This window comes from Centrocercus urophasianus, unplaced genomic scaffold, assembly GCF_019232065.1.
Source record: "Centrocercus urophasianus isolate 14NV4802_14NV808 unplaced genomic scaffold, USGS_Curo_1.0 seq_24, whole genome shotgun sequence".
NCBI classification, from domain to species: Eukaryota; Metazoa; Chordata; class Aves; order Galliformes; family Phasianidae; genus Centrocercus; species Centrocercus urophasianus.
The window spans coordinates 1,866,190-1,878,545 of NW_024884800.1; positions in this window are offsets into that span (position 1 = coordinate 1,866,190).

Below are 12,356 nucleotides of genomic sequence, written 5' to 3' on the forward strand. Positions count from 1 at the left end.
GCAAGCCAGGCTCACCCTGCTGTGTATTCGGGGCCCCACACCTCACGTGCAGCCCAACAGAGCACAGTGCTGCCCGATACTGAGCTCTCCTGGGAGCAGAGACCGGGCTGAGTGTTAGTGCAGATGTCACAGGAGGTCTGTAGAGTCGGATCAGCGAAGGCTTGCGTATAGCAAACCCTGCATGTGCGTGCCATTACTTAGCTAATCAGCATCCAAGGCAAGTTCTCGGGTGCTGCCATGGCTGTGTGTGTGTGTAGATACATATGGATGTGCAGTGCTACAGCATCTTGGTCGTGCTTGGACCCCTTCAGCATTTTTCCAGACGTCTGCCCGCAGCGAGCGCCCGGTCCGCCTGATCGCAGCAAGCCAATCTATGCAGGGATCTTGGGAAAGAACAGTTGGGGTTTTATGAAGCCGGCATAATTTACAGCTAAAATAGCACACCAGAAATATGTCCAATCCAATCTCCTTTGTAATCTTGTTTTCATTTAAGCCTCCAGGCTGGTGGAGGGGGTCGTAAGGAAAGCAAACTGCGATGGGAGTTTATTAGCCGTGTCAGTGAGATTTGCGCGGCGCTCCGGACCGCCTGACCTCCATTTGCAAAGGTTGCAGCTGGCTGTGGGGCTCCCTGGCACGAAGGGCATCTCCTGCCTGCACCAGGGCTGCCAACCCCACTGCGTGGAGCAGCTCAGCACCCGCTCCTGCAGCTGGGCAGGGAGAGCCATTGCAATGCATCGGTGAGCGTCGTGCTTGTGATGTCCTGGCCAGCTCACCCTGAAAAGGAATGAAATTATCTCGCCGCTGCTGCCTTTGCGGGTTGCATTTCTCTTTAGTTTTCAAGCCACAGATTGTCCCAGATCTCCTGCCAATAGCAGGGAGCTAACTGATAATGCAGCTGCTATTAATAAAGCCGTGTTGTTACATATTCATATCAATCAGACTTCTAATTCCACAATATAATTAAAAAAAAAAACAAAAAAAAAACCCCACAACCATAAAAAAGAAGGCAGTGTTTCGCAGGGTACTGGAGGAAGGTGCCAGGCAGGATGGCGTTTGAGGCGCGTTTCACCAGCACTGGCTGTGCTCTGCTCACATTTCTGTCCCTTTGGGACTCCTGTCCTGAGCTGTTTGTGTGCTGCCCTGCATCCCAACACCTGGGCAGCGTTTTCATCACACTGCTTTGCCAGTGGCAGCCGAGACGAGCCCAGCTTCCACCTGCATACAAGGGCAAGGTGCAGCAGTGCCACGCTGTTGGGCTGTGGGCAGACCTGCAGCCACAGGGAGGATGCAGAGGGCTGCATGGAGAGCCATTCCTTCCTGCTGTCTGTCTCTCTCTTCAGCCACAGCGGTGCCACAGAGCTCAAAGCCCACGGGTGGCTGTGGGAACCCCAGAGTGCTGGCACCACTGGGAAACGGGAGCAGTGTGAGACGGGGGAGCTCTCGATGCATGCGAGTGTGTTGGTGGCTCGTTGCTCTCACCGTTTTAAACAGCAAATTTCACATATTATGTAAATTGAAAAGCAAAGCATCGAAAATCCTACGGAATAAATCTGGGATGTATATATGTTTGTAGGACTATTAGAGAGGGAAGTGCACCGGAGAATCTTAGCCGACGGATAAATATACTTACGCTGCCATTCCTGCAATAAAACACGCTTCTTGTCATTGCTACAGCATTAAAAAAGTGCTGCCTCCCAAAACGTGGCAGCGTTTTATGGTAAGCCGTAAATTGGATGAGATACCTAATTATTCATAGGGTATTACGGAGGTGTCGGTGACTTCACCATTAAGGCCATGCTGAGACTTGCACGTACAGCAAAACCCTTCTCTTCTCGTGATTGAATTCAGCTTCCAGATTTGGTCAAACAAATCTGACGAGGCCAAGCAGGTTTTGCTCGCCCCCTGCGCCACCACCTCGCCTTTCCCCTGCCTCTGGGTGTGCTTTCAGAGGCAGCCTTGAGACCTTGGGTCTCTACATCCCCGTGTGCAGCTGCTCTGTGCTCACTGGGACGGCTGCAGCCCCGGGGTGCAACAGGGCCACCCTGCAGCCTCTCCCCCTCCTCTGTTCCTGTTCTTCAGTGCTGTCAGCAGAGTACAGGCGTTGTTCCGCCAGGTTCCCGGGACGCAGGCTGGCTGTGAGCCCTCTCAGCAGAGCCTTGCAGGCATTGCAGCCAGCAGTTTCCAAGCAACTCCAAGGCTGCTGATCTAAAAGGACTCCGGGTAACGGCGCGTTAATATTAAGTGGAGTTATTAAAAGGAACAGGAAGGGCAGCTGGTGTGGTGGAGCTGAGACCTCCTGCATCCATCGCTTGCGCTGCGGATGCAGTTCTCCAGCCTCAGGTTTGTCCGAGGGGGCAAACAGAGGTCCCAGCACCGTGCTGCAGCCAGGGACAGTGCAGCGTCTAGCAGCTCCTTGTTGCATCAGTGATGGATGTCTCTAAGTGGGCTGGCAGGAAAAAAATCCCCAAATCCCTCCATGGTGTCTGGAAGCTGGCGGCTGGGAAGGGCTTTGCTGCAGCTGTAGAGCGTGCCTGATTTTGGAAAGACAGAGATAAGCGTGTTAGAGGTAATTGAGAGAAGTCCTCCGTGGCAGTTAGGGGGAGCAGGAGTTGTATCAGTAACAGATGGGATTGTTGGTGCCACGGGAGACCTGTAAGTGCTTGCGCTCTTTGTTTCTGCCTAGCAGGAAGCATCTCGCTTTTTGCACCTTGTCTGCAAATTTCTCTCTCCGTCTCTCGTGAGTTGGTGTGAGCTGAGGACAGGGCAGGGGGGGGGGTGCGAGGAAGAGGGGCTGCTGCGAGGTGGCCACGGGGGGGAGCAGGGCTCGTGGCTGGGAGCAGGGCTCGGCTGGGGCCAGGCCTGGCGGGTGGGACTGGGCTGCAGGTGCCGCGGCTGCGATGCTCACAAAGGGGCTGTGCTTCCCATGGGAAGGGGCTGCCAGCGCTGCCCTCAGAGGCGTTTGCTTGTGGAAATTGCTGCCGCTTGCCGTCCGCCATGTGCTGCAGGACGTGACGCTGGGCTGCCGGTCCGGCTCAGCAGCGCCTATAAATCTGCCCGGCGTCAGAGCGTACAGCGGCAGCGTGGGGATGATGTGAAGAGCATTCCTGCTGACTTACGGCTTCTCTGCTTGATGGGGGCAGGAATGAGTAGTGAGCAGCTGGCTCTGCTGGCGTGCCTTGCATTGCCAGCTGCCCCTTCTCCCCGTGCAACATCAGTGGGACGTGGTGACTCCCTGCAGGCAGGATGAGGGCAGGTGTGCTGGCAGAGCAGCTGATGGGGTCTGACAGATCCGTGCAGGCAGTGAGAAGCTGAGCTGTTGCTTGGTGGGTTTCTGGGAAGAAACCCCAGCGCTGCCTGGCCTCCATTGGCTTCCACTGTGCCCACTGATCTGTAAAAGCCCTTGAAGTTTTGCCCAGCTCCTTGGTCTTACATCTCTTGGAACCTCCTCTGCAAACACAGTTGGCCCCAGCGTCTCCATCCTCTCGTGTTGGGTCATCAACAGTCACCGGTTCAGGAATGGTTTGTGCAGGTAGGCAGCAGTATGGTGCAGGGTTTGAGCTCTGGTCTGGGCACTCAGGAAGCAGCACTTCTCCATCTCTGCACCACTGGGTCTCTTGGACGACCATTTGTCCTGCTGTGCCTCCGTTTCCCCTGTTTTCAAACAGGAGCAATGCTTACTTCTCTGAGGTGCTCTGGGAGGAAAATGAAATGCCAAGCGCTCTCCCTGTTGTCACACCAGGTGTGTTGGGATGTCCTCTTAAAGCCCTGCTGCCCAAGGAGGGCCTGTCTCCCATCCCCGTTCTTTGAAGGCACATCATGCAGTTCATAGCTAAACAAATTTTCCTTCACCGTGGCTCTTTCCTTTCCTACTCAGTATTCAGGGAGCATCGTTTTGGTAACCAAGGTATTTGCATAAGCTGTGTTATGTTGTAATTGCTCCCTTTCTGAAGAGGTACTTATCATCCCATCACTTTGGAGGGGCTCATTCTGTCTTTGAGGCCAGGTTAGGAGGTGGTGCCTGAAGGGGTGGCTGCCTGCTGCCTCAGGGAACGCCAGCACTGAGGTAGGGGGGCACAAGGCTGCCTTTAGCACTCTGCTTCTGCACAGCGTTTCCATCCTGAATGAGCGGAGGACGTGGGCTTCTGCACCCAGCCTTTCCTCACCTGTGCCTCTGTTTCTGCTCTGTGGGGGACTTTCCTGGTGCTTGGGGTCAGTGTCAGGTGATGGCCACTCCGTGTGCCTGCATGCCAGCTGCAGCATGACACATCCCCAGCTCTCACATGGCCACGTTTCCAGGAGAACAGCAGCAAGTGTGGGTCCTGGCAGTACCTGGGGGTACCCAGACCATGGGCAGAGGGCTGATGGGCAGCCAGCTCTCTGTAGGCTCACGAGCTGTTTCTGCCCATTAAACGCAGGGACTTGCAGCTTGTTCTGGCTCCGAGTTATTTCTGCTGCTTGCTCCTGTGAAGCCCACGCATGCTTCCAGCAGGTCCTGGGATGCCTGTGGGCAAGGGACAGGCAGCAAAGCCACTGTGCTTGGGGACTGTAAGAGAACAACATTGTGTCCTCGTGCAGGCTGGCACTGGCTGACCTGACTGCTAAGCAGGAGCTGAGGGCTCCAGAGCTGTGCCTTTCCCCTGTCCTTTTGCCAGTGGGAGTAGTTTGTCCTGCTGCCCTGCACAGGACGCAGAATGCTCACAGAATGCCTTTGCTGTGCAACTCAGCACCCATTTGTTAACCTGTTCCAACCTCCAACCTTGCTCCTGCACAACCACCCCCAGGGAGCAGAGGCTGCGTGTGTTTCCACACTGCCTATCTCCCTGCATGCCTTAAGTCTTGCTTTATCTCTGTGAAATCTCACATCGTTTATCTTCCCAAACCCTGGCAGGTAGTGCTGTGAGCAGTTCTCCCTATGGTGCTGGCCTCTCCTCGCTCCCTGATATTCTCTCCAGATTTAATCCCCCTGGAGTTCGCATTGTCTTTGCAATCCCCACGGAACGATACCATCCAGATCCCAGCTCCAAGCTCCCTGGGAAGCACTCAATTCCCTTTCCCATTAGCAGGACGTACTTCTAATGACCCAGCGGTTCCTCTCCTGCCACTTCGCTGCTTCTCCCTGCAGAATGCTCTGGCGCTCAGCCTCTGGTTGCTTGGGCACTTTGAAGATAAGTCTGTTTGGCGATGCTCCTTCAGCCTGTGGTCCGTGCAGGCAGGGAGGAGAAGGTCTCTCAGTGCAGGGGCAGGAGCTGCATGTTTTGGTGCCAGCTCCAGTGCCGTGCTCTTGTCAGAGGAGGATGCCGGTGTTCTCCTCCTCTCAGCCTTTTGGGGATGTTATCTTTGTGGCAGTGCCTTCTCTTGCTACCTGAGGCTGTCTCAGATAATGCTGACACTAATAACTCGGCTGTGTTTACCTGCCCCCAGCAATATTCTTGCAAATGAGGTGTCAGCAGGGATGCTGGCGAACGCGACGCGCTGTGTGTGGGCTTTACAAAACCAATAAAGCCATGTTGGGATGCGTGGTTAGGAGGTGTTGTGCTGGCATCCGGTCTGTCTCAGAGATCCATTTGGGATGGCAGCACTTCATTACTTGCTCCTTCACTTGACTGTTGCTTACAGGGGTTGCTGGTGGAAATGCCTTTTGTGGCTCAGGTGTTTCTGCTGGCTTTGCTGTTAAGGAAAATGCGCTTTGCTACTGGAGTTCCAGCACAGGCTGCTTCCCACGGAGGCACTGAGTGACACCGTGGGCTTGGTGTCTTGCTATCCATGCACAGCTTGATTGCACAGCCCTGCTCATGGACGTGAAGGATCTGATCCATCTCCCAGTCCAGTACAGGGAGTAAGAGGTGGCCCCAGGCGCAGCTCTGAGGAGATGTGGGAGCATCTCTGCCAGTAATGTTGTGTCCTCTACCCTCTGACCTCTCACACTCATAGCCTCAGGTACTCCCTGACCCCGTGTCATGTTGTACAAAGCCAAGCCATTCTGTGGGTTACTGGGCAGCAGGACCCGTAGGCTCCAGGATTTGCAGATGCTCCAAGTTGGAGAGTTCTGTTTCTCCTCCTTTTTAATTGCAAGGAAGATAATTGGTTTTGTGGCAAGTGGAAGAATGATAGCACGTGACTCAGATGAGCTGTCTGTCCTCCCAGGCACCAGTCTGTTCCCCCTGCAGTCAGCTGTGACCTGAGGCTCCTGTCCCTGTGCTGTATGGTGGGGGATGCTGTGACCGCAGCAGAGGGGTGCCATAGGGGGGACCTATAGGGCTGGGGAGTCACCTCCTTCCTACTCTTCCCCACCTTGGCAACCAGCTCAAGAGTCTCTCAGCCCCCCAAGACAGATCCAGTCCTTGTCCTCACACTGTGACGTGATTCACAGCTCCCATCTCCCTGTGACAACGCACTGCTGACAGCCAGGATGCATTAAGGACCAACTGGCTCATCTGCTCAGAGCGCTCCGTTTTTCTTGTTGTTTTGATTCCCTTTTTTTTTTTTGCAGGCTAGAAGGAGGATTTTAATGGTGAGGTGAGAAGCAGGAGGGGCTTTGCACATATCTTGCTTTGCCCGTGGCTGCTGTCGTGTGCTGGCATCGCCATGGGTCTGAGCCTCTGGGGGTGACTTTGGTGCTCTCAGTCAAACTGGGAGGATCAGGCAGAGCTGTGCATGGCCTCACAGGGCTGCAGCTGTCCCTGTGCTGGCCTTTGCCCAGCAGGTGCCCACGCAGCCAGCAGTGCTTAACCTCACTGATGAGAGCAGGCAGGCAGAGGGGCGGTGAGCTCCCGAGGCCACACTTCATCATTTCTTCCTGCGTACAGCTCAGGACATACAAAGACATCTGATATGTTTCTGCGAGCGGGCGTGAATTGTCATTCACCAAAAGCACCAAGGTGACAGCTGTGAGGATCACAGGCAGCGGTTTTGCTTGCAGATGAGGACCGAGGCTCAGCTCTGTGATGTTCCCCAGTGCTTACACGGGTGCTGCAGATGGGCACCGTGCTCCGGGGAGCTGCCATGCCGTGCTGTGCCACACCACCACCCCTACGAGGCGGCGCCGCCGCAGCCTCCAGTGGTGTGCAGCAAAATGGATTTGCTTCAATCGCCCTTGGTGAAATTGCATTAGCGGTGCCGCAAGCAGATCCGTGTACTTCATGCTGCAGGGCTCGGGGGCACAAGTGGCAGCAGACGTTGTGATGGGGATGGGGACATCCCAGGGCACGGGGAGGTGCAGGTTGCAGCGCTTCATACAGGGCTGTGTTGCTGCTAATGCTGTGTGACAGCTTGATGGGTCCTCCTGGGACAGCCAGAGCTGATGTGCCATCATCAGAGCTGTCAGTCACTGGCGCCCGCAGCACAGTGTGTATTGTAAACAGGCAGCATGGGTACCTCGCTCCCAGGAGCAGGAAGGGCTGTGGGTTTGAGGGCGTGCTCTCACAGTGATGCTCAGCTCTGTGTCTGTATTGCTGAGAGAGATGAGCTGGCTGGGGGACGAGATGGGGGTGTGAGCAGGGTCCCCAGCTGGAGATGGGCACGTGAGGGGTCACCGGTGCCAAGCTTCCCGCTGCTCTGCCCAGCTGGGCTCTGCTTTCCTCTGGCATCAAACTCCCACTGCTCAAACCTCATCAGCACCAAATAGACACAAAGCAGCCCTGCAAACAGTAAGCAACATTACTGGGGCAGGGAGCTGGAACGAGACGGGCTCTGACAGCTGCTTCCACGAGGCAAGCAAGGTGTCAGCACGCACTGCTCCTCCTGCACAGCTCCAAGCCCCGCTCCACGCGCGCTGCACTTTGGCACACAGCACCTCGGCTCTACCTGCACACTGGGTGGGCAGTGAGCTTGCAGCCGTTGCCTGCTGCTCCTGGGATGGCGGCTGAGCCGTGGGGATGTGGGGAAGGGAAGCAGCACGTGTGCCCAGGCTGAGTCATGGTGAGGTTTGTGCCTGTTGTGAGGAGTTCAGATATGATATATTCGCTCAGCAGAAATCCGCTCGTCACCCGCCTCTCCCCACCTGTCTGTCCATCCGTCCCAGTTCTTTCACGTAGTGTCTGTGGGGAAGAAAATGAAAGTCTCTGCCTGGAAGGCTCGGGTTGCTCCTCAGGGCTGGAAGGTCGGAGAAGCAAAAGCTGGTGCTTGGTATGCAGAGCACAGAGCTGGCAGGCAGTGACTTAGAGCTGCAGATGTGAGACACCGCTGCACCGCAGCACCCAGAGGGACAGGGGGCTGCACGGGGGGAAACGGTGCCAGCAGGGTCTGGAGAAGACTGTGGGGCAAGCAGGGGAGGGCTGGAGGCTCTGATCTCCTCTCTGTGCAGTGGGAATGGGGCACCTCGCTGCTACCCCCCCTCACTGAGCTGTCTGCCCTTGGCTGCTCCGTGCCCAGGTGATTTGAGCTTTGAATCAGCTCTGAAATTGCCTTGGCTGAAACTCTGTCTCTATTGTTTGCAGTCTGCGGGAGCATCATTGAACATGTCAAAAAGATGAATTGGAGAGAAGAGGGAAAAAAAAAACGAGGCGAGAGGAGTGCTTGGAGGGGAGAGAGGCACGGCTGGGCTCCCCTGGGGCACCCTCTCCCTTCAGCCAGGCTCTCCTGGGTGCTCAGCTGCCCCTGTCCTCTGTGAGGAGCATTCAGGTATTGTTGATGCTGGTCCTTGAAAGGATCGGGCCCAAGGGTTGAAGTGTGGGGGTCTTCCATCCGTTTGGGGTTATTGGTGTGTGCTGGAGAACCTGGCCGTCCCTCGTACACCATAGGGAACCATTCCTGGTGCCAGTCCTGGGGACACAGCTGGTAGGGCCAGCAGCCTGCTCCAGGGCACAGCCACTGGGACAGTCCCTGCCCCAGGGAGCTCGTTAGCTACGGACAGATAATGAGGATTTGGGTTCAATCCCACAGGAGTAAGGTGCTGACGCTGCATTATGGGAGGTCGAAGAGGCAGTTGTTAACACTGCTGGGGATGCTGGGGCAAATTAATCGCCTATTAAACGAAACGTCAGCCAGAAATGGATGAAAACTGGTGGTGCTTTTAGGGCTTGCGTTTTACAAAATGAATGTTCTTGTGCATGGTGGATTTGCATATTCAAACCCGGCTGCCTCGGAGGGGCTCTCCTTCTGAACTGGGTGATACCAGAGGCTAAATTGTGTAAATTCGGTTCTCCAAACGCTCCTCTAAATGACTGGAATGATCTAATTACATAATCCATTGCCACAGGAGATGATTTTTCAGAGCCTGAGCCCCTTTGTTTCTGGAATGTACGTCACCTCGCTCAGGAGCAGCAGCGTTGAGGAATTGTCGCTGCCCGCAGCAGCCGCCGTCCCCTGGCACAGCCAAGGAGTGTGCATGGGGGGGACCTGGTCCCCATCGCCTCTCACACCTGAAACCACGGAGATTGATCTGTGTGAAAACTTGGCGAGGCAAATCCCGTGTGTGTCAGGTTAAATACGGCTGGTTTCAAATAGCAACTGATTTGCATGGGCTGATCAAGCTAATTGCTACAGCGTCTGCAGGAACGCAGAGCATCACCAGATCCCTGTGCAGCAGGAAGGCGGACGGAGCTGCAAGCGTTGCAGGAGCCACAGTGCCATGTCCTCTGTGAGCTGTGGGTGGGGATGGAGCCGTGTGGAGGCTGGCAGAAAGGCACAGCCCTGTTGCAAGTCGTGGCTCTTTCTGGTCGTTGGTCAGGGATGTGTGCTGCAGGCTGGTGATGGCCTTTGAGTGCCCGGAGGTTTGCTGTGGGTTTGGAAGCAAGGTTGTGTTTCCCACTCCTGCACTCATCTCTGAGTCTCGCTGCCTGGTGTTGGAGCAGACGTGCTGTGTAATGGGGAGCAGGCTCTGCTGGGCAAGGGCCAGCTGTGTCCCATGGGGGACTGTGCCTGCATCTCCTGCATCCCCTGGGGACCATGGGCACAGATGCCACCGCAGGAGCAGCTCCGTGTGCCCATGATGGGTGGGTGAGGAGCCGTGCTGCTGGTGAGCTGTGCCTCCTGCCTACAGACGGAGAGACGCCGTCTCCCGAGGCTGCGTTCCGGTGCAACGTTTGTACACACCACGTGTGGAACACGGTGTGCGTGGGTGACTGTGCCTCTAAATATAGAGCTGGCTACCTGGGACGTACGCCGTGTTACTGAGCCTGCTCCAGGGACGGCTTCATTGCGGGTTGTAAAGAGATTATAAGCAAGTCTACGGTAAGCCTCTCTGCTGGAAACGCCAGCAGCCCCAGGCAGAAAGTGTCGTGCTCACAGCTCCCCCCACCCCTTCTGTCTTTTAGTGCTTTTTGGTGATGTTGCCTTTATCTGCTATCAGCTCAAGGGTTTTACCGAGCCTCCGAGCATCAGGTCTCCCAGCAAGGGTGGGCAGTGAGCTCGTGTGCTGTGATTGTCACTGTAGTGCCAGTTGGGGCCGATGACAGCCACCCCTCAGCCTGGCATTGCTCACGGAGGCGTCCCTCAGCCCTGCTCCAGGATGGGACACGCAGCTGTGGCCGCTGTTCATCCCTGCACAGGGCAAGGCTGGCTCTGCAAGGAGCAGATTCTCCTTTCAAGGGACAGATCCTGTCTCAGGGACTTCTGCATCCAGCCCCAGGTGGCCCCACGGTGACACGGGATGGGGACAGTGCTCATCCTGCAGCCCTTCCCTCTATATGCTGCGCTGTGCCAGAAGGAAGCAGCGCTCCCCTAAAGCCCTGGCAAGCTGTCAGCTGAGCAAATTGCTCTCTGTAAATCCCGAGTGAAAGTCCTGGGATTCGGGAGGGCCTGAAGGAAGGCGGGTGATTGGATTTTCAAGCCACTTTCTGCCACGCCGGGAGAGACGGGCTGACAGCCTCCTGAATCTTCCCGTTCAGACAGATTGTGCCCTCTCGATAATGGAATGGAAGCGATCCATAACTCTCCACCTTTTATTTAACTCCCCCCTGGACTTTCATACACAGTCATAAATTGCTCCTCCCGCAAATCCTTCTCTGGGCCAGCTCCTCCACGGCTCCTTTGCCTCACATCCAGCACACTTTTGGGGGGAGCAAAATGAGGAAAAGGGGGAGGAAAGGGTGCTGACATACCCTGGTGGTGCCCTGCGTGGGGCAGGCTGCCTTGCTCCCCACCGTGGCCGAGCTGTTTGCTTGCAGCCACTCCAGAAAGCCAGCTTTGTACAACATGAAGGTCGACGAGGTTGAAATTGGCGTTAGCTGCGCTGTATCTCACCCGAAGCACACGTTGCCCAGCTGAGGGAGCAAAGGAGAAAAGTGCTGCAAATTCTGTTTCATTGCTTGTCTCTCATTAATCCCCTTCTGTTCGTTTTTAGCCCTGTTTGCTGTGTTCCCACAGTCATCACAGAGAGAAAACAAAACTCACCCTTAAAAGCTTGTTCCAGGTTGCCCCTTTGAACGTTTCAGGCACCTGCACATGGCTGCTGGCTCATAGGTCTGGTCACCACTGCCTGGGGCTGGCTGTCAGCAGCACAGCTGGTGACACAGGGCCATCTCCCCTCTTTGCAGACGCTGCTGCCTGAGCCATCAAGAGAGGTGCCACATCTGAGCCTCCCGCGACAGCCCCCGGAGCACCAAGCGCCGTGCATCCACACCAACTTGTGAGTGAGTGAGACCTGAGGGGAAAGGGAGGAGGAAAAACCAATGCCACAACAAGGGGATGTGTGGGGTGCCCTCTGAGCAACCGGTCTGCAGGCAGGAGCCTGGAAATTGGGGTATCAGTGGGGATGGCAGGGAGAAGAGCAGCGCTGCCTTCATCCCTGGGGCCAATGCAGCGTCTCAGCCCCAGCCAGGACAGCCCAGCCCCACACAGCCAGCTGGGATCTGCTCAGTGGGTTTTCACTGAACTGCAAAATGGCTCGGGTTGGAAGGGACCTCAAGGATCATGAAGTTCCAACCCCCTGCTGCAGGCAGGGCCGCCAACCTCCCCATTTCACAGCAGCCCAGGCTGCCCAGGGCCCCATCCAACCTGGCCTTGAACACCTCCAGGGATGGACGGGGCATCACAGCCTCTCTGGGCAGCTGTTCCAGCACCTCACCGCTCTCATAGCAAAGAACTTCCCTCTGACATCCAATGTAAACCTTCCCTCCTTGAGCTTAAAAACATTTCCCCTTGTCCTATCACCATCTACCCTTGTGAAAAGTTGATTCCCCTTCTGTTCATAATCCCCTTTTAAATACTGGAAGGGTTTTGCTGGCAGCCTGGTGGCAGCAGCTCCCCTGCCTCCTGATGGTGTTTCAGAAAAATTTTGTTTTGATCCTCTTCTCGGCAAGGTGCTTCTGTACGTCTGAGGAGAACAAAATCTCTTAAATAGCCAAAAACCGTAAGGAGAATGAGAGGAGAAAACGCTGGGAGCCCCCAGATAAAAGCAATTTGCATATATAGGAAAA